At 43.3% G+C, this 22,403-nt stretch overlaps 1 protein-coding gene across 1 annotated transcript in view; it reads right to left on the reverse strand.

Moving 5' to 3' along the window:
• ALDH1L1 (aldehyde dehydrogenase 1 family member L1) overlaps positions 1 to 16,952 on the reverse strand; it is a 90,279-nt gene extending 73,327 nt beyond the window's left edge. The window contains exon 1 of the mRNA XM_077780846.1: positions 16,893 to 16,952. The gene's annotated coding sequence lies outside the window, so the exon portion shown is untranslated. The remainder of the gene's footprint in view (positions 1 to 16,892) is intronic.
• Positions 16,953 to 22,403: the final 5,451 nt, after the last annotated feature.

A 22,403-nucleotide genomic window follows, 5' to 3' on the forward strand; every position in this document is an offset into this window, starting at 1 on the left:
GTGAGTTGCATGGAGATTGACGAATTAGAGATTCTTCTTGAAACTTCCCAAGTTGGCATGGAACACTGAGAGTTAAGTCCTCTGAGATATATTTTTTAAATTGTGTAAATGTTTATTCATTTTTTTTTTTTTTGAGAGTGAGAGAGTGAGCAGAGGCGGGGAGGAGAGAGAGGGAGACAGAATCAGAAGCAGGCTCCAGGTTCTGAGCTGTCAGCACAGAGCCAGACGTGGGGCTCGAACCCACAAACTATAAGATCATGACCTGAGCTGAAATCAGACGCTTAACCGACTGAGCCCCCCAGAGCTCCTGAACAAAGGTTCTTAAACATCACATAGTACACTTTATCAAAATTCCCCTTTATGGTTAGCGGGTTTGTATCCTATTTAAGAAATTGTTGCCTACTGCCAGTTCATGAAGTTCTCTCTGTCTTCTAAAATCTTTCGTGGGGCTCCTGAGTGGCTCAGTTGGCTGAGCGTCCAACTTTGGCTCAGGTCATGATCTCACAGTTTGTGAGTTCAAGCCCCACGTTGGGCTTTGTGCTGACACCTTAGAGCCTGGAGCCTCCTTCAGATTCTGTGTCTCCTCCCGTGCTCATGCTCTGTTTCTGTCTCTCAATAATAAAAACGTTAAGAAAATTTTTAATAAAATAAAATAAGATCTTTATTGTTTGACAAAGGGGCAAAGTCTATTCAGTGGAGGAAAGACAGCTTTTCAACAAATGTTGCTGGCAGAACTGCATATCCACATGCAAAACCATGAATCGAGGCACAGACCTTACACCCTTTTCATATATGAACTCAAAATACATCACAGACCTGAATGTGAAATGCAAAATTATGACTCCTAGAAGGTAACACAGGAGAAAATTTCAAGAGCTTGGGCATGCCGTGAGTTTTAGATACTACATTAAAGGCACGATTTGTGAAGAAAAAAACGGATGAACTCTCACACATTAGAGTTTGCATTTGATGGAATGCAAAATGACACGGTCACCTTGGACGACATTTTGGCAGTTTCTCACCAAACTAAACTTATTGTTACCATAGGCTCTAACTAGCACTCTCTGTTCTTTACGAAAGAAGTTGTAAACTTACACATACGCAAAAACCTGCACACGGTGTGTATAGTGACTTTATTCATGATTACCAAAACTTGGAAGCAACCAAGGTGTCTTCCTTTTTTTTTTTTTTTAATGTTTTATTTATTTCTAGGAGAGAGAGAGAGACAGCGTGAGCAGGGGAGGGTCAGAGAGAGAGGAAGTCACAGACTGAAACAGGCTCCAGGCTCCGAGCTGGCAGTCAGCACAGAGCCCGACGCGGGGCCCGAACCCACGAACCGCGAGATCATGACCTAAGCGAAAGTCGGACGCTTAACCGACTAAACCACCCAGGCGCCCCTAAGGTGTCTTCCAGTAGGTGAGTGGATTGATAAACTGTGGGACATTCAGACAATGGGACTGAAAAGAAATACGCCATCAAGGCATGAAAAGACATAGAGGAAGCTTAAATGCATATTACCGAATGAAAAAAACCCACTCTTAAAAGGCAATTCCTTCTAGAACTGACTCTTGCGGATAGCATGAAGTGGAAGTCCAGAGATATTTTTCCAGTATCATATATGAATACACCTATCTCTGGGCCTGTTTTCTGTTCCATTGTCTGTTTGTCTGTCTTTGTGTTTATTGTAGGTTAAAACGTTTTGTAATAATGGTAAAAAAAATATGTAATATAGAACTTGCCATTTTAAGAATTTCTAGATGTGTAGTTCAGAAACATTTTACACTCACAGTATTGTGTGAGTAGCAAACTATTTCAGCACCCCAAACTCTACGTTCATTAAGCAGTAACTTTCCATCCCCCCCCCCAGTAGCCCTGTTAGCCTTTAATCTACTTTCTGTCTCTATAAATCTGTCTATACATGGCATCACATACGAGTGAAATCATACAGTATTTGTCCTTTTGTATCTGGCTCCACTTAGCATAATGTCTTCAAGGTTTAAGCATATTGTAGCATGGATCAGAATTGTATTCCTTTCTTTGAAGGAATTTTATCTGTGTGTGTGCGCGTGCATGCTTGTCTGCACACATCCAATCATCTGCTGAGGCGCACTGGGCTGTTTCTCTACTTTGGCTACAGTGAATAACTCTCCATTGAACATTGGCACACAATTATCTGTTTGAAATCCTGTTTCATGAAATAATTAAAAACGGAGAGGGGCCCTCGGTGGCTCAGTCGGTTAAGCATTTCACTTCAGCTCAGATCATTTAACATGATCTCGCAGTTAGTGGGTTCAAGGCCCACATCGGGCTCTGTGCTGACAGCTCAGAGCCTGTGTCAGATTCTGTGTCTCCCTCTCTCTGCTCCTGCCCTGCTCGCACTCTGTCTCTCTCTCAAAAATAAACAAACATTTAAAAACTTATAAATAAATAAATAAATAAATAAATAAAATGGAGAAAAGACTTGAATGGACATTTCTCCAATGAAGATATACAAATGGTCAATAAACACATAAAAAGATATTCAACCATATAAGTCAATAGGAAATGCCAGTCAATACTATGATGAAATACCACTTCACATCTACTTTTGGGTCATCTATAATTTTTTTTAGTAAAGGAAAACAAGTGTTGAAAGAGATGTGGAAAATTAGGACTATTATACATTGCTGCCGTCATTGTGGCAAAGATTGGAGGTCCTGAAAAATCTAAATATAAAATTATATTCCTCAGCAATTCCACTACTAGGTACATTATACAATTGGGTTGTCTTTTTGTTGTCAGGTTGTAAGAATTCTGTATGCATTTTGAAAATTAATGCCCTATTACATATATAATTTGGAAGTATTCTCTCCCATTCTGAAAATAATCTTTACACTTTTGCACTTTTTAGTGTCCTTTGCTGCACAGGCTTTAGTTTTGATGAAATCTAATCTATCTCTCTTTTGCCGTTTTTGATATCGATCTAAAATTCCAAAGCCAAATACAACATCATGAAAATTTACACCTGTCTTTTCTTGTAAGAGATTTATGGTTTGAGCTGTTACATTTAGGTAACCAATTTTAAGTTAGTTTCTGTACGTGTTTTATGTTGGGGTCTCACTTCATTCTTTTTCATGTGGAAATTCAGTTGTCCCAGCAGTATTTATTGAAGACACTAATCTTATCCCATTTAGTGGATTTGTTAAAAACCAACTGGCCAGACATATTTCTGGACTCCCAATTCTATCCCTTGATCTACATTTCTGTCTTTATTGCCAGCATCCCACTCTTTTGATCACTGTAGTTTTGTAGTAAATTTCAAAATCAGAAAATGAGTTCTCCAAAGGTATTCTATTTTAAGATTGTTTTGACTCTTTAGGGCCTCTTGCAATTACATAGTTTTAGGATCGGTTTTTCTATTTCTGCATAAGGGACTCTTGAAATTTGGATATGGATTACGTTAAATATGTAGATCACTTTGGGTAGTACTGTCGGCACATTAAAGCTCCCTATCCATGAACACAGTGTGCTTAAGTCTTGTCTAGTTCCTTTCAATAATGTTTTTATAATTTTCATTTACAAGATTTTCACTTTAAACTGATTTCTAGATATTTCCTACATTTTAAAAAGTTTTTATTGGGGCGCCTGGGTGGCTCATTCGGGTAAGCGGTCCGACTTCGGCTCAGGTAGTGAGCTCACGGTTCGTGGGTTCAAGTCCCACATTGGGCTCTGTGCTGACAGCTCAGAGCCTGGAGCCTGCTTCAGATTCTGTATCTCCCTCTCTCTCGGACCCTCCCCTGATCACAGTCTCTCTCTCTCTCTCTCTCTCTCCCTCTCTCTCTCTCTCTCTCTCAGAAATAAATAAAACATTTAAAAAAATTTTTAAGTGTTTAATTAAAGTCTGGTTCCTGGGTGCCAGGGTAGCTCAGTCATTAAGCATCTGACTTTGGTTCAGGTCATGATCACACAGTTCATAAGTGACTTAAAATGAGCTCAAGCCCCACTTTGGGTGAGCACAAGCCCTGCTTTGGGTGAACACAAGCCCCACTTTGGGTAAAACATGAGCCCCCACTTTAGGTGAGTCCTGCCTCTCTCTCTGTCTCTCTTTCTCTCTCTCTCTGCCCCTCCTCACTTGCACCCTCTCTCTCACTCTCCCAATAAGTAAGTAAGTAAGTAAATAAATAAATAAATAAATAAATAAATTCCAGTTAGTTATCATACAACATAAAAGCACTTCCATACAACACCTAGTGCTCATCACCACAAGCGTGCCCTCTAATCCCCATCACCTATTTCACACATCTCGCCAACCACTGTCTTTCTGGTAACCATCACTGTTCTACATAGTTAAGAGTCTGTTGGTTTGCCTCTCTTTTTCTTCTCTTATGTTCACTTGGTTTGTTTCTTAAATTTCACATATGAGTGAAATCAAATGGTACTGACCTATTTCACTTAGCATAATACTCTCTAGCTCTAAGCAGGTCATTGCAAGTGGCAAAATTCCATTCTATTTTATGGCTGAGTAATATTCCAGTGTGTGTGTGTGTGTGTGTGTGTGTGTGTGTGTGTCTGTGTACGCACAGATATATACCACATCTTCTTTAACCATTCATCAGTCCATGGACATTCGGGCTGCTTTCATAATTTGGCTATTGTTGATAATGCTGCTATAAACATCATGGTGTACATATCCCTTTGAGTTTTCTACTCTGTTCCATTGATCTACGTGTCTATTTTTGTACCAGCCTCATACTATCTTGATCACTACAACTTTGTAATATAAGTTGAAGCCTGGAGTTATGATGCCTCCAGCTTTCCCCTCTTCTTCAAGGCTGCTTTAGCTATTTGGGGTCTTTTGTTGTCTATACAAATTTTTGGATTGTTTGTTCTGTCTCCATGAAAAATACTGATGGTATTTTGATAAAGGTTGCATTAAATGTGTAGATTGCTTTGGGGAGTATAAATATTCTAACAATATTCTTTCTTCCAATTCATGAGCATGGAATGTCTTTCCATTTCTAACGTTTTTTTTAATGTTTATTTATTTTTGAAAGAGAAACAGAACACAAGTCAGGGAGGGACAGAGAAAGAGGGACACACAGAATCTGAAGCAGGCCCCAGGCTCTGAGTTATCAACACAGAGCCTGACATGGGGCTTGAACCCGCTAACTGTAAGATCATGACCTGAGCCAAAGTCAGACGCTTAACTGCATGAGCCACCCAGGTGCCCCAATATCTTTCCATTTCTTCATGTCATCTTCAATTTCTTCTGTCAGTGTTTTATGGCTTTCAGAACACAGATCTTTTACTTCTTTGGTTAGATTTATTCCTAAATATCTTATTTTTGGGGGGTGCAATTGTAAATGGGGATTCCTGAACTGATATAAGAAATGCAACAGATTTCTGTATGTGGATTTTGTATCCTGCCACTTTACTGAATTTTGTGAATTAGTTCTAGCAACTTTGTGGTGGGATGTTTCAGGTTTTCTATCATGTTGTATGGAAATAGTGAAAGTGTGACTTCTTCCTTGTTAATTTGGATGCCTTTTGTCTCTTTTTGATGTATTACTGCTGTGGCTAGGACTTCTAAATAACGATAGTGAGAGGGGACATGTCTTTCTTCTTAAAGGAAAAGTTCTCAGTTTTTCCACATTGAGGATGATATTAGTTGTGGGCTTTTTGTATATGACTCTTATGATGTTGAGACACATTTCTTCTATCCCTACTTTGCTGATGGTTTTTATCAAGAATGGATGTTGTACTTTGTCAAATGCTTTTTCTGCCTATATTGAAGTGATCATATGGTTTTTATCTTTTCTTTTATTACTGTCATGTATTGTGTTGATTGATTTGCAAATATTGAACCACCTTGGCAACACAAGAATAAATCCCACTTGATTGTGGTGAATGATTTTAATGTATTTGTGGATTTGATTCGCCAGTATTTTGCTGAGAAGGTTTGCATCCATGTTCATCAGGGATATTGGCCTGTAGTGTTTTCTTTGTTTTTTTAGTGGAGTCTTTACCTGATTTTGGTATCTGGGTAATGCTGGCCTCAGAGAAGGAGTTTGGAAGTTTTCCTTCCTTGCTATTTTTTGGAATAGTTTGAGAAGAACATTTGGTAGAGTTTTTATTTAAATATTTAGTATAGTTCACCTGTGAAGCCATTTGGCCCTGGACTTTAGTTTGGTGGGAGGTTTTTTTGTTTTTTTTTATTACTGATTTAACTTCATTGCTGGTTATCAGTCTGTTCAAGTTTCTGTTTCTTCATGTTTCAATTTTGGTAGTTTAAATTTCTAGGAACTTAGCCATTTTTTCTAGGTTTCCAATTTGTTGGCATATAGTTTTTCATAATATTCTCTTATAATTGTTTCTATTTCTGTGCTGTTGGTTGTAACTTCTCTCTTATATATATTTTTAATTTCTTCTTTGAATTCCTCTTTAACCCATCCATTCTTTAGCATTCATGTATCTGTGGCCTTTCCAAAATTTTTTTTTGTGGTTGACTTCCAGTTTTATAGCATTTGGTCAGAAAGGATGCATGGTATGATTTCTGTCTTTTTTATTTGTTGAGGACTGATTTGTGACTCAGCATGTGCTCTATTCTGGAGAATGTCCCATGTGCACTTGAAAAGAATGTGTATTTTGCTGTTTTAGGATGGAATGTTTGAATATATCTGTTAAATCCATTTGATCTAGTATCTCATTCAAAACCAGTGTTTCCCTGTTGCCTTTCTGTTTAGATGATCTGTCTATTGATATAAGTAGGGTTTTAATGTCCCATACTATTGTTGTATTATCAGTTAGTTCCTTTATGCTTGCTATTAATTATCTTATATATTTGGGTGTTCCTATAATGCATGTATAAATATTTACAATCCTTAGATCTTCTTGTTGGATTGTCCTCTATTTTGACATAGTGCTCTTCTCCATATCTTGTTACAGTCTTTGGTTTAAAATCTAGTTTGTTATATTTACAATGAAAACATTTTCCGTAAAAGCTGTCAAACATTTCAGAAAATAAAATAAAATAAAATAAAATCTAGTTTGTCTGATACGAGTATGGCTACTTTGGCTTTCTTTTGACACCCATTTGCATGGTAAATGTTTCTCCATTCCTTCACTTTCAATTTTCAACCTGCAGGTGACTTTACATCTAAAATAGTTTCTTATAGGCAGCATTTAGATGAGTCTTGCTTTTTTTCTTATCCATTCTGACACCCTATGTCTTTTTATTGGAGTGTTTAGTCCATTTACATTCAATGTTATTATTGATAGACATGAATTTACAAACATTTTATTCCTTGTTTTATCATGGTTTCTGGGGATTTTCTTATCCTTTCTTGTCTTTGTCACTTTTGGCCTCTCCTTTCCACTCAAAGACTCTCCTTTAATATTTCTTATAGGTTGTTATGGTAGACATGAACTCCTTTAGTTTTTTTAGTCTTCAAAACTCTTTATCTCTTTTTATTCTGAATGATAACCTTGTTGGATCGAGTATTCCTTTTTAAATTTTTTCAGTGTTTTATATATTTCGAGAGAAGGAGAGAAAGAGAGCGAGCGAGTGAGCGGGGGAGGGGGTCAGAGAGAGAGGGAGATACAGAATCTGAAACAGGCTCCAGGCTCTGAGCTGGCTGTCAGCCCAGAGCCCACCGTGGGGCTCGAACCCACGAACTGTGAGCTCATGACCTGAGCTGAAGTCGGACGCTTAACCGACCGAGCCACCCAGGTGCCCCTGGGTAGAGTATTCTTGGCTGAAGATTTATGCTATTTAGCATGTTGAATATATCATGCCACTCTTTCTGGCCTGCCAAGTTTCTGTTTATTTTTGAGAGAGAGAGCAGGGAAGGAACAGAAAGGGAAGAAGACACAGAATTGGAACCAGGTTCCATGCTCCGAGCTGTCAGCAGAGAGCCTGATGTGGGGCTTGAGCTCACGAATGGTGAAATCATGACCCGAGCCAAAGTTGGATACTTAACCAACTGAGCCACCTAGGTGCCCCCACTCCCAAGTTTCTGCTGAAAAATCTTCAGCTAGCCCTATGGGTCTTCCGTTGTAAGTTAAGGACTTCTTTTGTCTTATTGTTTTAAAGTTTTTTCTTCTTTAGCCTATGTCACAAAAAGAAAACTGGAAAATTCCCAAATATGTGGAAATTAAACCACATACTACTCACTTACCAATGACTTAAAGAAGAAATCAAAACATAAATAAAAAATATCTTGAGACGAAAATGGAAATACAACACGCAATGAATATGTGGGAGAGAGCAAAACCAATTCTAAGAAAGAAATTCATAGTAATAAAATCCTACATGAAAAAAACTCTCAAATAAACAATGTAACATTACACCTCAAGGGACTAGAAAAAGAACAAAGCCTGAAGTTAGTAGAAAGAAAGAAAGGAAATGTGGAAAGAAAAAAAGGAAAGGAAATAACAAATCAAAGCAGAAGTAAATTAAATAGAAATTTAAAAGACAATAGAAAGATCAATGAAACTAAACATATTTGACAAACCCTTCCCTAGACTCACCAAGAAATAGGAAAGAAGGCTCAAAGACACAGAATCAGAAATCAAAGAAGAGACATTACAACTGGTACCACAGAATTATAAAAGATCATAAAAGGCTTTTATGAACAATTATACACCAATAAACTTGACAACCTAGAAGAAATGGTAAATTCCTAGAAACATACAACCTACAATACTGGATCATGAAGAAAAAGAATATCTGAACAGGCCAACTACCAGTAAGACGAGTAAATCAGTAATTAAAAGCCTCCCAAAAACCAAACTGCAGAACCAGATGTCTTCACTGGTGCATTCCACCCAATGTTTAAAGAAGAATTAATACCAATCCTTCTCAAATTCTTCCAGAAATAGAAGGGCAGAGAATAGTTCCAAACTCATTTTACAAGGCTAGCATTACCTTGGTACCAAACCCAGACAAGAATAACACAAGAAAATAACATTACAGGCAAATAACCTTGATGAACATAGATACAGAAATCCTCAAAAAATGTTAGCAAACTGAATTCAACAGTATATTAAAAAGGTCATATACCATGACCTACTGGGATTTATTCCAGAGATGTAAAAAGAGTTCCAAATCTGCAAGTCAATCAACATGATACAGCATGTTAACGGATAAAAAGTATATAATCATCAACAGAGGGAGAAAAATTCAATATCCACTTATGATAAAACCTCTCAATAAAATGGGTATAGAAGGAACATACCTCAACATAATAAAGGTCACATACGACAATCCCAAGCTAACATCATATTCATTAATGAAAAGCTGAAAGCTTTTCCTCTAATATCAGAAACAAGACAAGATGTCCACTCTTACGACTTTTATTCACCATAGTATTTCCTAATTTCCTAGCTGCAGCAGTTAGGAAAGAAAATTAAATAAAGGCCATCTAAATTGGAAAGAAAGAAGTAAAACTGTTACTATCTGTAGCTGACACAATATTATATATAGAAAGTCCTAAAGACTACACACACACACACACACACACACACACACGCACGCACGCACAAGTTCCAACGAATAAACAAACTCAGTAAACTTAACTTAAAAATTAAAATTAATTTAAAAATTTAAAAAATCACAATCCCTATCAAAATAACACCAGCATTCTTCACAGACCCGGAACAAACAATTCTAAAGTTTGTATGGAACCAGAAAAGACCCCAAATAGCCAAAGCAATCTTGAAAAAGAAAACCAAAGCTGGAGGTATCACAATCCCGTACTTCAAGGATATTGCAAAGCTGTAGTCATCAAGATAGTATGGTACTGGCACAAGAACAGATACTCAGATCAATGGAACAGAATAGAGAACCCAGAAATGGACCCACAAACATATGGCCAACTAATCTGTGACAAAGCAGGAAAGAAAATCCAATGGAAAAAAGACATTCAGCAAATGGTGTTGAGAAAACTGGACAGCAACGTGCAGAAGAATGAAACTGGACCACTTTCTCACACCATACACAAAAATAAACTCAAAATGGATGAAAGACCTAAATGTAAGACAGCAAGCCATCAAAATCCTACAGGAGAAAGCAGGCAAAAACCTCTTTGACCTTAGCCACAGCAACTTCTCACTCGACACATCTCCTGAGACAAAGGAAACAAAAGGGAAAAAATGAACTATTGAGGCCTCATCAAAATAAAAAGTTTCTGCACAGTGAAGGAAACAATCAGAAAAACTAAAAGGCAACTGATGGAATGGGAGAAGATATTCACATATGACAGATCGGATAAAGGCTTGGTATCCAAAATCTATAAAGAACTTATCAAACTCAGCACCCAAAAGACAAATAATCCAGTGAAGAAATGGGCAAAAGACATGAATAGACACTTTTCAAAAGCAGACCTCCAGACGGCTAACAGACACATGAAAAAATGCTCCACATCGCTCATCATCAGGGAAATACAAATCAAAACCACAATGAGATACCACCTGTCAGAATGGCTAACATTAACAACTCAGGCAACAACAGATGTTGTTTGCATTCTCTGCGAGAATGCAGAGAAAAAGGATCATTTTTGCACGGCTGGTGGGAATGCAAACTGGCGCAGCCCCTCTGGAAAACAGTATGGAAGTTCCTCAAAAAATTAAAAATAGAACTACCCTATGACCCAGCAATTGTACTACTAGGTATCTATCCAAGGGATACAGGTGTGCTGTTTCAAAGGGGCACATCACCCCAATGTTTATAGTAGTGTTATCCACAACAGCCAAAGTATGAAAAGAACCCAAATGTCCATCAGTGGTTGAATGGATAAAGAAAATGTGGCATACACACACACACACACACACACACACACACACACAAACACACACACACACACATAATGGGGTATTACTAGGCAATCAAAAAGAATGAAATCTTGCCATTTGCAACTACATGGATGGAACTAAAAGTTATTACGCTAAGCAAAATTAGTCAGTCAGAGAAAGGCAAATATATGACTTCACTCATATGAGGACTTTAAGATACAAAACAGATGAATATAAGTAAAAGGAAGCAAAATAATAGAAAAACAGGAAGGGGACAAAACATAAAAGACTATTAAATATAGAGAACAAACAGAGGGTTGCTGGAGGGGTTGTGGGAGAAGGATGGTCTAAATGGATAAGGAACATTAAGGAATTTACTCCTGAAATCATTGCTGCACCATATGCTAACTAACTTCGATATAAATTAAACAACAAATAAATTTTAAAAATTAAAAAAAAAACAGTTTGACAAAATCCAACAACCATTCATGATAAAACATTTCAGCAAACTAGGTACAGAGAGGAAGTTAATTTGATAAAGAACATCTACCAAAAAAACCCCTATAACATCACATATTTTTTTAAGTAGGTTCCACACCCAGCATAAAGCCCAATGTGGGGCTTGAACTTGCCACCGTGGGAGCTGAGATCAAGAGGCAGATGCTTAACCAACTGAGCCACTCAGGTGTCACTCTAACACCACACTTAATAGTGAGAGACTAGAAACTTTCCCACTAAGATCAGGAATAAGTCAAGGGTGTTTCTTTTCATTACTTCTATTCAACACCCTGCTGGAAATTCTAGCAAGGCAGTAAGACAAGAAAAGGAGATAAAAGATATACGATTAGAAAGGGGGAAATAAACGGTCTGTTCACAGATGACATGATTGTCCAAGTAGAAAATCTCCAAAAATCAACAAAAAACTTCTGGAACTAATTAGCGATTATCAGAAGATTACAGGAAAGAAGGTTAGTATGCAAAAGTCAATTGCTTCTTATATGCCAGCAATAAACAATTGGGATTTGAAATTAAAAACGCAATACCCGGGGTGCCTGGGTACCCCTTAGTCAGTTAAGCATCTGACTTCGGCTCCGGTCATGATCTCACAGTTCGTGGGTTCGAGCCCCGCGTCCGGCTCTGTGCTGACAGCCAGCTCAGAGCCTGGAGCCTGCTTCACATTCTGTGTCTCCCTCTCTCTCTGCTCCTCCCCTGCTCATGATCTGTCTCTCTCTGTCTCTCAAAAATAAATGTTAAAAAAGGTTTCAAAAAACACAAAAAACAAAAAGAAAAAACCCTCAAAAAGCAATCACAGACCTAAAGGTAAAATCCACATTTCAAAAAAAGATTTATTTATTTTTGAGAGAGAGAGAGCACAAGTGGGGAAGGGGCAAAGAGAGGGACAGATCTGAAGTCGCCTCTGCGCTGACAGCAGTGTGCTCCATGCGGGGCTCAAACTCACCAGCTGTGAGATCATGACCTCAGCCAAAGTGGGACACTCTACCTACCGAGCCACCCAGGTGCCCCAGTGTAAAATCTACCTTTAGATAAAACTATAAAACTCATAGAAAATAACATAGAAGGAAGCACAGATGGCCTTGGGTCTGACCTTTTAGATACATCAAAACCACGGAAGAAAAAAAGTGATAAACTGAACTTTCTTAGAATTGAAAACTTGTGCTCTGCAAAAGACAAGCCACAGACAGGGAGAAAAATCTGCAAAACACACATCTGATAAAGGACTAGCATCCAAAATATACAAAGAATTCTTAAAAATCAACAATAAGAAAGGAACTCAAGCAAAAAAATGGGGGAAACACCTAAGCAGATACCTCAGCAAAGATGTACTGATGGGAAATGACTATATGAAAAGATGCTCAACGTCATATATCACCGAGGACTGCAAATTAAAACAACAATGAGATACCGTTGCAAACATATTAGAATGACTAAAATCCAAAACACTGCCAACACAAAATGCTGGTGAAGATGTGGAGCAATAGAAACTCTCATTCATTGCGGTGGGAATGCAAAATGGTAGTCCCTTTGGGAAATAGTTTCGCAATTTCTTACAAAACTAAACACATTCTTTCCGTACAACTCAGCAATCATATTCCACGGTATTTACCTAAATTAGCTGGCAATTTAGGTCCGCACAAAAACCTGCACATATGTTTATAGCACCTTTATTCATAATTACCTAAACTTGGAAGCAACCAAGATGTTCTTCAGTAGGCAAATGGATAAATAAACTATGGTACGTCTAGACAATGGGATTTTATTCCATGCTAAGAAGAAATGAGCCATTAAACCATGAACAGATACAGTGGAAATTTAAATGTATATTGCTAAGTGAAAGAAGCCAATCTTAAAAGGCTACACACTGTATTATTCTAAGTATAATGAGAGTCTCAAAACTAAGAAGACAGTGGGAAAAATCAGTGTTTGACAAGGGTTTCGGGGAGGGGAGAGAGGGATGAACAGGTGGAACACGGAGGAATTTTTTTTTACAGTTATCTACTGTAACATCAGATGCAGGTCTTTGTACATACGTCAAAACCCACTGAATATACAGCACAAAGAGTGATGTAAGCTCTGGACTTTAATTAAGATTATTGTATCAGGGGGCTCTTGGGTGGCTCAGTCGTTAAGTGCACAACTTCAGCTCAGGCCTTGATCTCACAGTCCGTGGGTTTGAGCCCCGAGTTACGCTCTCTGCTGACAGCTCAAAGCCTGGAGCCTGCTTAGGATTCTGTGCCTCCCTCTCTCTCTACCCCTCTCCAGCTCACCTCTGTCTCTCTCTTTTTCTCTCTCAAAAATAAATACATGTTAAAAAAATAAAAAATAAAAATAAATAAAAATGAAAAGAATATTGTATCAAATGTACCAGGCTAGTGCGAATAATGCAAGGAATTACTAATAAGCGACAGTGGAGGTGACAGGGGCTGAGGGACTATATAGGAACTCTGTACTCTGCTCAATTTTTCTGTAAACTTAAAATTATTCTAAAAACTAATTTAAACAAACAAATAAATAAATCTAGGTCTATAGTTCACATCTTCAAAATACAGGTCAACTGGGTTAAAATAAATATTTAAAAAATCAAATACAAGAAGAAAATATCAAAGTATGAGAAAATACCAGTGAGTATGGGGCTTAGAAACTTGACCCTAAAGAAGAAATATAAGCGAAAGCATGTGATGAATTTTCCATACAGGAAGATTTTGCTGTACGAAAATTGTCTGAAGCAATTTGCCAAAAGAAAAGAAAATTACAGCCAGTAGATGAATAAAAATGTTCAAATTGCAATTAATCGAATAATTCATGGATAATAAAACAAAGGACTTGGGTGGCTTTTTTCTCCTATAAAATTGGAAGGGGCTTAAGCAATATAAATATGCTGTTGTCTAGGTGATGGGAAATCAGGCACGCTTCTGTAATGAGAGAACAAATTGGTGCCAATCCTCTAGAGGAAAATTTGGCAATAAACACCCAAATCCTAGAAATGGTTCTTTTCTTCAGACTCAGCATTTTCACTTGGAAATTCTGTTTGGAGGAGCAAATAGAGGCGTGAGTGTTGTAAAATCATGATACATTCCCACTGTGTAAGCCGCGCACTCAGTTAGAAATGGCAACACAATTATGCTGAGCGAAATAAGTCAGGCAGAGAGGGACAGATAGACACCATATGTTTTCACTTACAGATGGAACAGGAGAAACTTGATGTAAGACCATGGGGGAAGGGGGAAAATAGTCGGGGAGAGGGAGGGAGGCAAACCATGAGAGACTCTTGAATGCTGAGAACACACTGAGGGCGGATGGGGGTGGGGGAGGGGACGGGAGGTGATGGGCATGGGGGAGGGCACTTGGGATGAGCGTGGTGTCTTATATGGAAACCAACTTGACAATAAACTATGAAAGAAAAAAAATAAATAAAATAACACCTAATAACATAAAATAAAAAAGAAATGGCAACACACTGTTTTCACTACCCAGACTCTGTAGGTGGGAATACCCGATAGGTGACAAACCACTATCATTTTTCTTTGAAGTGTTGTGCGTGTGTGTATGCTTGTGTAGCTGCCGTGTAAAAACCTGGCAGGATTCACACAGAAATGTTAAAAGTCACCAAGAAGAGTTTTTTGGAGTTGAGGTATTTTCACTAACTGTAATAATCTTTTTCTTACCAGAATGTTCTGGCTTTTTCTATACTGAGCCTGTGTCAGTTGTGGGGAAAGAAAGCAGTACATAAAAGATCCCTTTGGAAGCAGTCAGGGCAGGCTGTTGTCACAGTCCTGGGAAGTTGAGTGTGGCAGGGACAGGTGCGCTGGGAGGGGCCTCAGTCAGTCTTGACTCTTCCCCAGCAGAAAGATCCGGAAGCCAGGGGGTGGGGCCGGGGAAGGGACCACAGAGCGCCGCCTGGGCTGCGGCCGGGCTGGCTGGCGGCGGGGGCAGCCTGCAAGCCTCCACCTCCTTCCCGGGTTGGCACCGCCGGGCTCCCTTGTGCTCGGCAGTGCGCGGGTGCACCGCAGGGTTGCCAGCGCCTCCCAGGCCCCCCACCCCGGCGATGAGACCCCGCTCCAGCCCGGGGCCACCTGTTCTGTGCTGTGATCTTGGGACCCCTAGAAGAATGCAGCTCTAGGAGGGGACGGAGGCGCAGCCACGTTGCAGGGCACAGCCCCAGGGCATCCCATTCCACCAGCTGCCCTGTGCGGGTGGGGGTGGGGGTGGGGGAGCTGAGTCCTCTCTTGCAACCAGTCTGTTCATTCGGGCCCCTGGCAGGGCGGATGCTCTGTGCGCCCCACAGCCAGGGTCCCCGGGGTGGGGGGTGGGGGGTCACGCTTCCTCCACCCCCCAGACCACCTGCGGCTGCAGACCAATATTCAACCTTAGCGAATCGCTTGCATCTCTAAGACTTCATTTCTCGTCTCCAAAAGGGATGTCACAGGATTGTCTCCCAACATTGTCGTGAAGGTTATCCTCGGAGGAGGGGCAGCAGCCGACATTGACAGAGGGCCTCCTGGGGCCAAAGTACATAAACTCAGATGATTCCGAAACGACTTAGCAGGGAAGGCGCTATTCGTATTTATCCGCCGCACGATTTTAGCCAAAGAAACTGAGTCAAAGGTTGAGAAACGTGCCCAAGGTCACTGGGAAGTGAGGGAGCGGGAAGAAAACAGTCACCTGATGCCGAGCCCACTACTCTTTCACCCGGTGTCTGAGAACGCTTGTTAAGTTCTGTCTCCATCTGCACCTAAGGGAGTCTTGCCTTATCTAGGGAGGTGACAAAGAGGGGCCTGCGCAGGTGCGGGGGGGGGCTGGGCTCCAAGTAGCTCGACCCTGGGAACCCCGCGTTGAGGGGGGGAGGGGGGCTGGGCTCCAAGTAGCTCGACCCTGGGAACCCCGCGTTGAGGGGGGGAGGGGGGCTGGGCTCCAAGTAGCTCGACCCTGGGAACCCCGCGTTGAGGGGGGGAGGGGGGCTGGGCTCCAAGTAGCTCGACCCTGGGAACCCCGCGTTGAGGGGGGGAGGGGGCTGGGCTCTAAGTAGCTGGACCCTGGGAACTCCGCGTTGGGGGCGGGAGGGGGCTGGGCTCCGAGTAGCTCGACCCTGGGAACCCCGCGGTGGGGTCAATGCTCTCGTGCACAAGGGGGTTGTCCAATCACACGAGGTCCTAGTGCCCGGCCCCCAGATTTAGCCAATCAGGGGGATCTTTTCCACACCCGATAATGGGGCGAGGGACTCAGCGGGAGGCGGACTGCTCCTCCGCCAAGCACTGGCCCTGTCACCTTCGGTTTGTCCCTTTCTCGAGCCTCAGTTTTCTCTTCTGTGAGCCGGGCAGGTAATGTCCACCTCACTGGGCTGTGCTGGCCGGTACCGCCCCCCGCCCGCCTGGGGGGAGCGCAGGCCCCGCACCGCGGTCCTCCGGCCCGACGCCCCCTAGCGGGGCTGGAGGCTCGGCTTCCGCAGGGGGAATCGCGGACCGACCCCAGGCCCGGCGCCCCGGCAGCGAGGCTCGCGCGCCCACCAGGAGCCACCGGCGAGGCGCTTGAGCCCGGAGTCCCCGGAGCCCCGAGCTGGGCAGCCTCCCTCCCTCCCGCGGAGCGTCGGGCTCGGGGACACTCACCAAAGGCGGAGGAGGCGCAGGAGCCGCGGGCCAGAAGGGACCTCTGCAAGCCTCGGCCGGGGCGAAGGGGCTGGTCCGGGCCCGCCCAGGGCTGCGGAGAGGTGGGACCCGCCCCCGCCGGCGCCGGAGCCTCCCGGAGGCCGGAGCCAGGGAAGGGAGGGGCGCGGGCAGAGGCGAGGGGGCGGGGGCGCCGCGCGGGCCTAAAGTCACCCTGGGAATGGGTGGGGAGGACTTGCACTGGCTGTGGGACAGGGGCCATGGTGTGCCACTCGCCCTCTCTGGGCTTGCCTGCATTTTTAGGCGAGAAGACTTGCTAGGGACTCTGAAAAGGCGCGGGCTCCCCCTGCTTGGAAATGGTTGCCGGCTGAGCTGGTAGAAGGAAACTCACCACCAGGTCATTTCACTCACTCACTCACTCACTCACCCAGGAATAATATGCCATGTTCCTACCGTGTGCCATCGACCACCCGGGCAGAGCCAAAGAAGATCCTTGCCCCCTGCGAACTTGCAGTCACCAGCAAGTGACAGTGACAATGACAGTGTGTCCGGGTGAATGCTGGCGTTCCTGGCCGCGCCCTTACTGCCCTCAAAAGCCCCAGGCTGCCCTCTCAGCAGGGCCTCTTCTCCTCGCTCCCTTCCACCCCTAGCGCCCTACCTGACCAAGTGTGTCTCAGGCAGGATTATCTGTCCCACGCGGGGCCGAAGTGGGTCAGAGGAAGATAAGAATACAGAGGAAGAGAAGTCTGCCCATTGTTTCCTGACTGTGAGCCTATGTCCAGTGGCTCATGTACAGATCACCAACATGTCCTTCCTGCCACACCTGCTGCTGGACTCTGCCCTAGCCTCACTTCTGAGGCTCTCTCTACCCGAGCTCCAGCTACCCCGGGACCTCTACTCAGGGCCTGAACACCTCAAGCGGGCTCCAGTCTCAGGGCCTTCATAGCAGCCTCTGCCAGAATATTCCTCTCTCAACCACTACAGAAGCACACCCCCTCTTCCCTTCACATGGTACCTGACACATCCAATATCTGAGGCAGAGCCTTAGAGAAGCCTTCGCAAGTCACACAACCTAAAGAAGTCTCTCAGCCAGTCCCTATCACTTCACCCTGTTTTATTTCCTGCACAGCCCTTACTGCACATGTGACATGTTCTAGTTCATTATTTGGTTGTTAATCTGTCTCTCCTGCTACGATCTTTGAGGGCAGGAAACGTGTGATGTATTCACTGTTGTGTCCCCAGTACACAATGCTAGCACACAGTAGGTGTTAAATGTTTGTCCAATGGCTTAATGCCCACCTGCCGGGATGAACACCCAGGACTGAGGTGCCCTGTCCCTAACGAGCCCTCTAGTGATTCTCAGGGACTGTCTCCCTCTCCTTTCTGCTCCAATTCTCCTTCCTGTCCCTCATACACACTGGCCATCTTGACTAATGAGCTTGCCATCTTCTTTCTCAAGGGAACCCCACTCATTCTTCCTATTTACATGTCACATCCTCAGGGAAGCTTTCCCCAGCCACACACTCACTAGGACAGATGCCCTCATTGTGTGACCCCGGGGGGCCACTGATTTTCCTTCATGCACCCCACTCAGTTGCAGTTTTAGCACAACTTCCGGGATTATTTGAGTGACATGTCTCTCCAATGCAACATGAAGGCAAAGACTATCTTAGTGCCCAGGAATTCCCCACCACCTAGTGCCTTGTGTGTAGAAGATGCCTAATAAAATTTGTAGAATTAATGACTGACTGTCAGGGGCCTGGAATGGGAAAGTAGCCTGAGCAGAACTTTGAGGCTAGAATAGAGAAGACAGAATGACAGGTGACAGGAATTCCTGAATAAATGGCTTGGAGATTGGATTCCCTAAAAAGTGTCAGGAAATCAGAGAAGAGCCCATAGCTTTAGCGGTGTATGGACCTAGAAAGGAGGCAAGCTTACGCAGAAAGTTTCCAGCACCACCACCTGCAATAACATGGGAGTCTTGCTGCTCCTACTAGAATGTGAGAGAAGAGAAAGAAGCCAAAAGAAGGACCGTTAAATAAAAAGTAACCAGAACTGCTGATTTTGAAAATTCCCAGCCTCTATAGATGTCAAATGATGCTACAATTAACAAATAGTTTCCAAGGAAAGATGGAATGCAGGGCCATGCTAGGAAAAGATGGTCTCGAAGCCATGGGGGTGGCTATAAAATTCCTTGTTAAGTCTTCAAAAAGATCAAATGTGGTGCTACAGAGTGTTCCATTAAACAATAGGACTTCCAAGAAACTTGACGTTGCCATTCAGCAGAAGCCCAAAGTAGAGAAAAGCTTATCTCGAAGACATACCCATGGATCTGCCAGTTGGCTAAGGGAATAAAACTCAATAGGATTCACAGAGGACACACAAAGTTTTCTTTCTTTCTTTCTTTTTAAATGTTTATTTATTTTTGAGAAAGAGAGAGAGGAGAAAGAGAGAAAGCGAGAGAATAAGCGGGGGAGGGGCAGAGAGAGGGGAAGACACAGAATCTGAAACAGACTCCAGGATCTGAGCTGTAAGCACAGAGCCCGACGCGGGCCTCGAACTCACAAACTGTGAGATTAGGACCTGAGTTGAAGTCTGGCACTTAACCGACTGAGCCACCCAGGTGTCCTGTGGACACACAAAGTTTTCAAAATTCTTACATTGACAAAGCAGTGTCAGCTTGGACTGAAATAATCAGAGATAATACTACATGAAAGAGACTTCTGGAACCCTCTCCTCTCAAACTCTACTGGTGAGAAGCAGCCAGAGAAAGCACACAGACGCAAACACAGGTTACATCTCATGGAAACTTGAGGACAACTTGGAGGGGTGCCTACGTGGCTAGGTTGTTTGAGCGTCTACTTCGGCTCAGGTCGTGATCTTGCAATTCACGAGTCTGAGCATTGGGCTCACTGCAGTCAGTACAGAGCCTGCTTCAGATTTTCTGTCCCCCTCTCTCTGCTCCTCTCCCGTTCATGCTCTGGCTCTCTCTCTCTCAAAACTTAATAAACATTAAAAAGAAAACAAAACAACAAAAAAACAAGGACAACTTGGAAAGCAGACTGAAGAGTTCAAAGGGTAGAACCAAGAGAATCACGTTCAGACCAAAGTCGGCTTGAGTGCCAACCAAGGAACTTCCAACATTTGCCCAGCGGGGGTTCAGAAGTGTGTGGCCTGGAGATGCCTGTGTGTCTCCCATCCCCACCCCCTTTGAACCAGGATGTCTGTGGTGGTCATGCTGTGCCTGTCGCGCCATTATATGTTGGGTGTGGGTAGGGGGGAAGGGGCACAGAGAGCTTGTCCCTTGAATCCACAATTCTTCGGATAGAGAGTGACTGTATTCAAGATGCTCTGTGAAAGGCAATATGCCCAAGCAGCCTCCTCCACATCAGGACCTGGTTTAGACACAGAGTCTGGGCTCTGCACTAATTCCGTAGTAGGATAGGACTTTGGGTAGGGGATGTCTGGAAGGGTGAATATGTTTTGCTAACGGGAGGTCTGTATATAATCTCTGGCCACCAGGTGGACTGTGATAGTTTAAAACCTCTTTGACACTCCTGGCATTCAAAAGGAGGAGTGTCCTTCCTTGAGCCTGGACTGTGGGCTGGGCCCAATGACTTGCTTCTAACAAATGAAATACCCGGGAGTATGGAGGTGATAGCATGTGACTTCCAAATCTATCCCTTCAGAGACTAGAGAGAGAGGTGGGGCCTGAGTTCCTAGAGGCAAAGCCAGCTCTTCTGTACCCTTGAAGGTTGATACTCTCTGAATGAGTCATACTGAGCCCACCTCTGACAGTTCTGTTCACTGTACCGAGAATGCCCCTTCACTTCATCTCTGAGCCCCCACTTAAGCTTCGGGGATTGGTCTGTGCATTATCTCTTTTGGGAAGCCCTCCCCAGCCCTCATCCTTTGGGAATTCACATAGCCCAGATCTTACTCTAAAATAATTTCTCTTGTGTTTGTCTCTTTGTCTCTCTCTTTCAATTGTAAGACTCCTGAGGGCAGGAACAAGGTCTACTTCATCTGTGTACCCCAAAGCCTTCCGCAGGACCCCTCACTTGAAAAAGGCACCAGGGAATGAGTGGGTCCCCGGAGAGAGATCCTCTGCCTGAACTTTCTGCAGTTCCCTCAGTGTCTCAGAAGATACTGGGTGCTTGCAAGTCCTATGCTGCGGGTAAGGGGATGGAGCTACTGCTCCAATCCAGGGGCAGTTTAGAAGATGAGTCTGGCTCAGAGCCACATAGATAGGTGGTGACCAGATAGATAAAGAGATGGATTCTCTTTCTGTTGTGTAACGATGATTCAGCTTATCTTCTGGGAACTCAATAACTGAGGGTTGTGTGTATGTTACAAAGGAAACATTAACTTGCCAAGGTCTATGGCCTTTTGGAAATCAAAGCAGGCAGGGTTTATGGCCTGAATTTTCTTTTCAAATCTGGGCCAGTTCTCCCCTTTGCTGAACTACTGAGGCCTCTCATTCAGAGGCAAAGTAAGACCACTCCACATTTCTCTTAGAACTTGTGAATTGCTCGTGGTGTCACTTGATGTCTGACCCATTAGAATCTCTTCCCGGTGGGAGCTAAGAACTCAGGAAGGTTTTCCTCAATATTCCTTCTTAAAGTGGGCAGCTTGTGACTTTACGTATTGTCTTGGTCTGGTCCAGCTGCTATAACACGAGCCACAGACAAGATGGCTTATAAACAACAGAGATTTATTTCTCACAGTTCTTTTTTTTTTTTTAATTTTTTTTAATGTTTTATTTATTTCTAGGAGAGAGAGAGAGAGACAGCGTGAGCAGGGGAGGGTCAGAGAGAGAGGGAGTCACAGACTGGAACAGGCTCCAGGCTCTGAGCTGGCAGTCAGCACAGAGCCCGACGTGGGGCTCGAACCCACGAACCGCGAGATCATGCCCTAAGCGAAAGTCGGACGCTCAACCGACTAAGCCACCCAGGCGCCCCTATTTCTCACAGTTCTGGAGGTTGGAAGTCCAAGATTATGCCAGCATGATCAGGTGAAGGCCCTCTTTGGGGGACTTCTTGCTGTGCCCTCACACGGTGGAAGGGCCAGAGAGCTCTGTGGAGTCTCTTTCCTAAAGGCACTAGTCCCCTGCATGAGGGCTCCACCTTCATTATCTGATCACTCCCAAAGCCCCCCGCCTCCTAATCCTATCACCTTTGGGGGTTAGGATTTCAACATATGAATTGGGGGAGACACAAACATTCACACCATAGCAAAAATATATAGAGGCAAAAATATGAGTTAGCCTTAATGCCACTCCAGGGCTTGAACCAGGGCCCATCTGAGAACCCAGAATTACAAACAGAAATGTTTCTGAAGAGCTAAGCCAAGGTCATGAGGTTCACAGCCATCTCTTATGAGGACCTTGCCAGCCTCCAGCAGGACTTGTTGACTCCTGTGTTCAATCAAACCTGGGGGGTGTTTGGGGGCTGTATCCCCGTGCCCAGGACAGCCTCTAGCCTGAAGATAGCCCCAGGACGTCATGGCACAGGA

This window comes from Crocuta crocuta, unplaced genomic scaffold (genome assembly GCF_008692635.1).
Source record: "Crocuta crocuta isolate KB4526 unplaced genomic scaffold, BGI_CrCroc_1.0 scaffold299, whole genome shotgun sequence".
Taxonomy (NCBI): domain Eukaryota; kingdom Metazoa; phylum Chordata; class Mammalia; order Carnivora; family Hyaenidae; genus Crocuta; species Crocuta crocuta.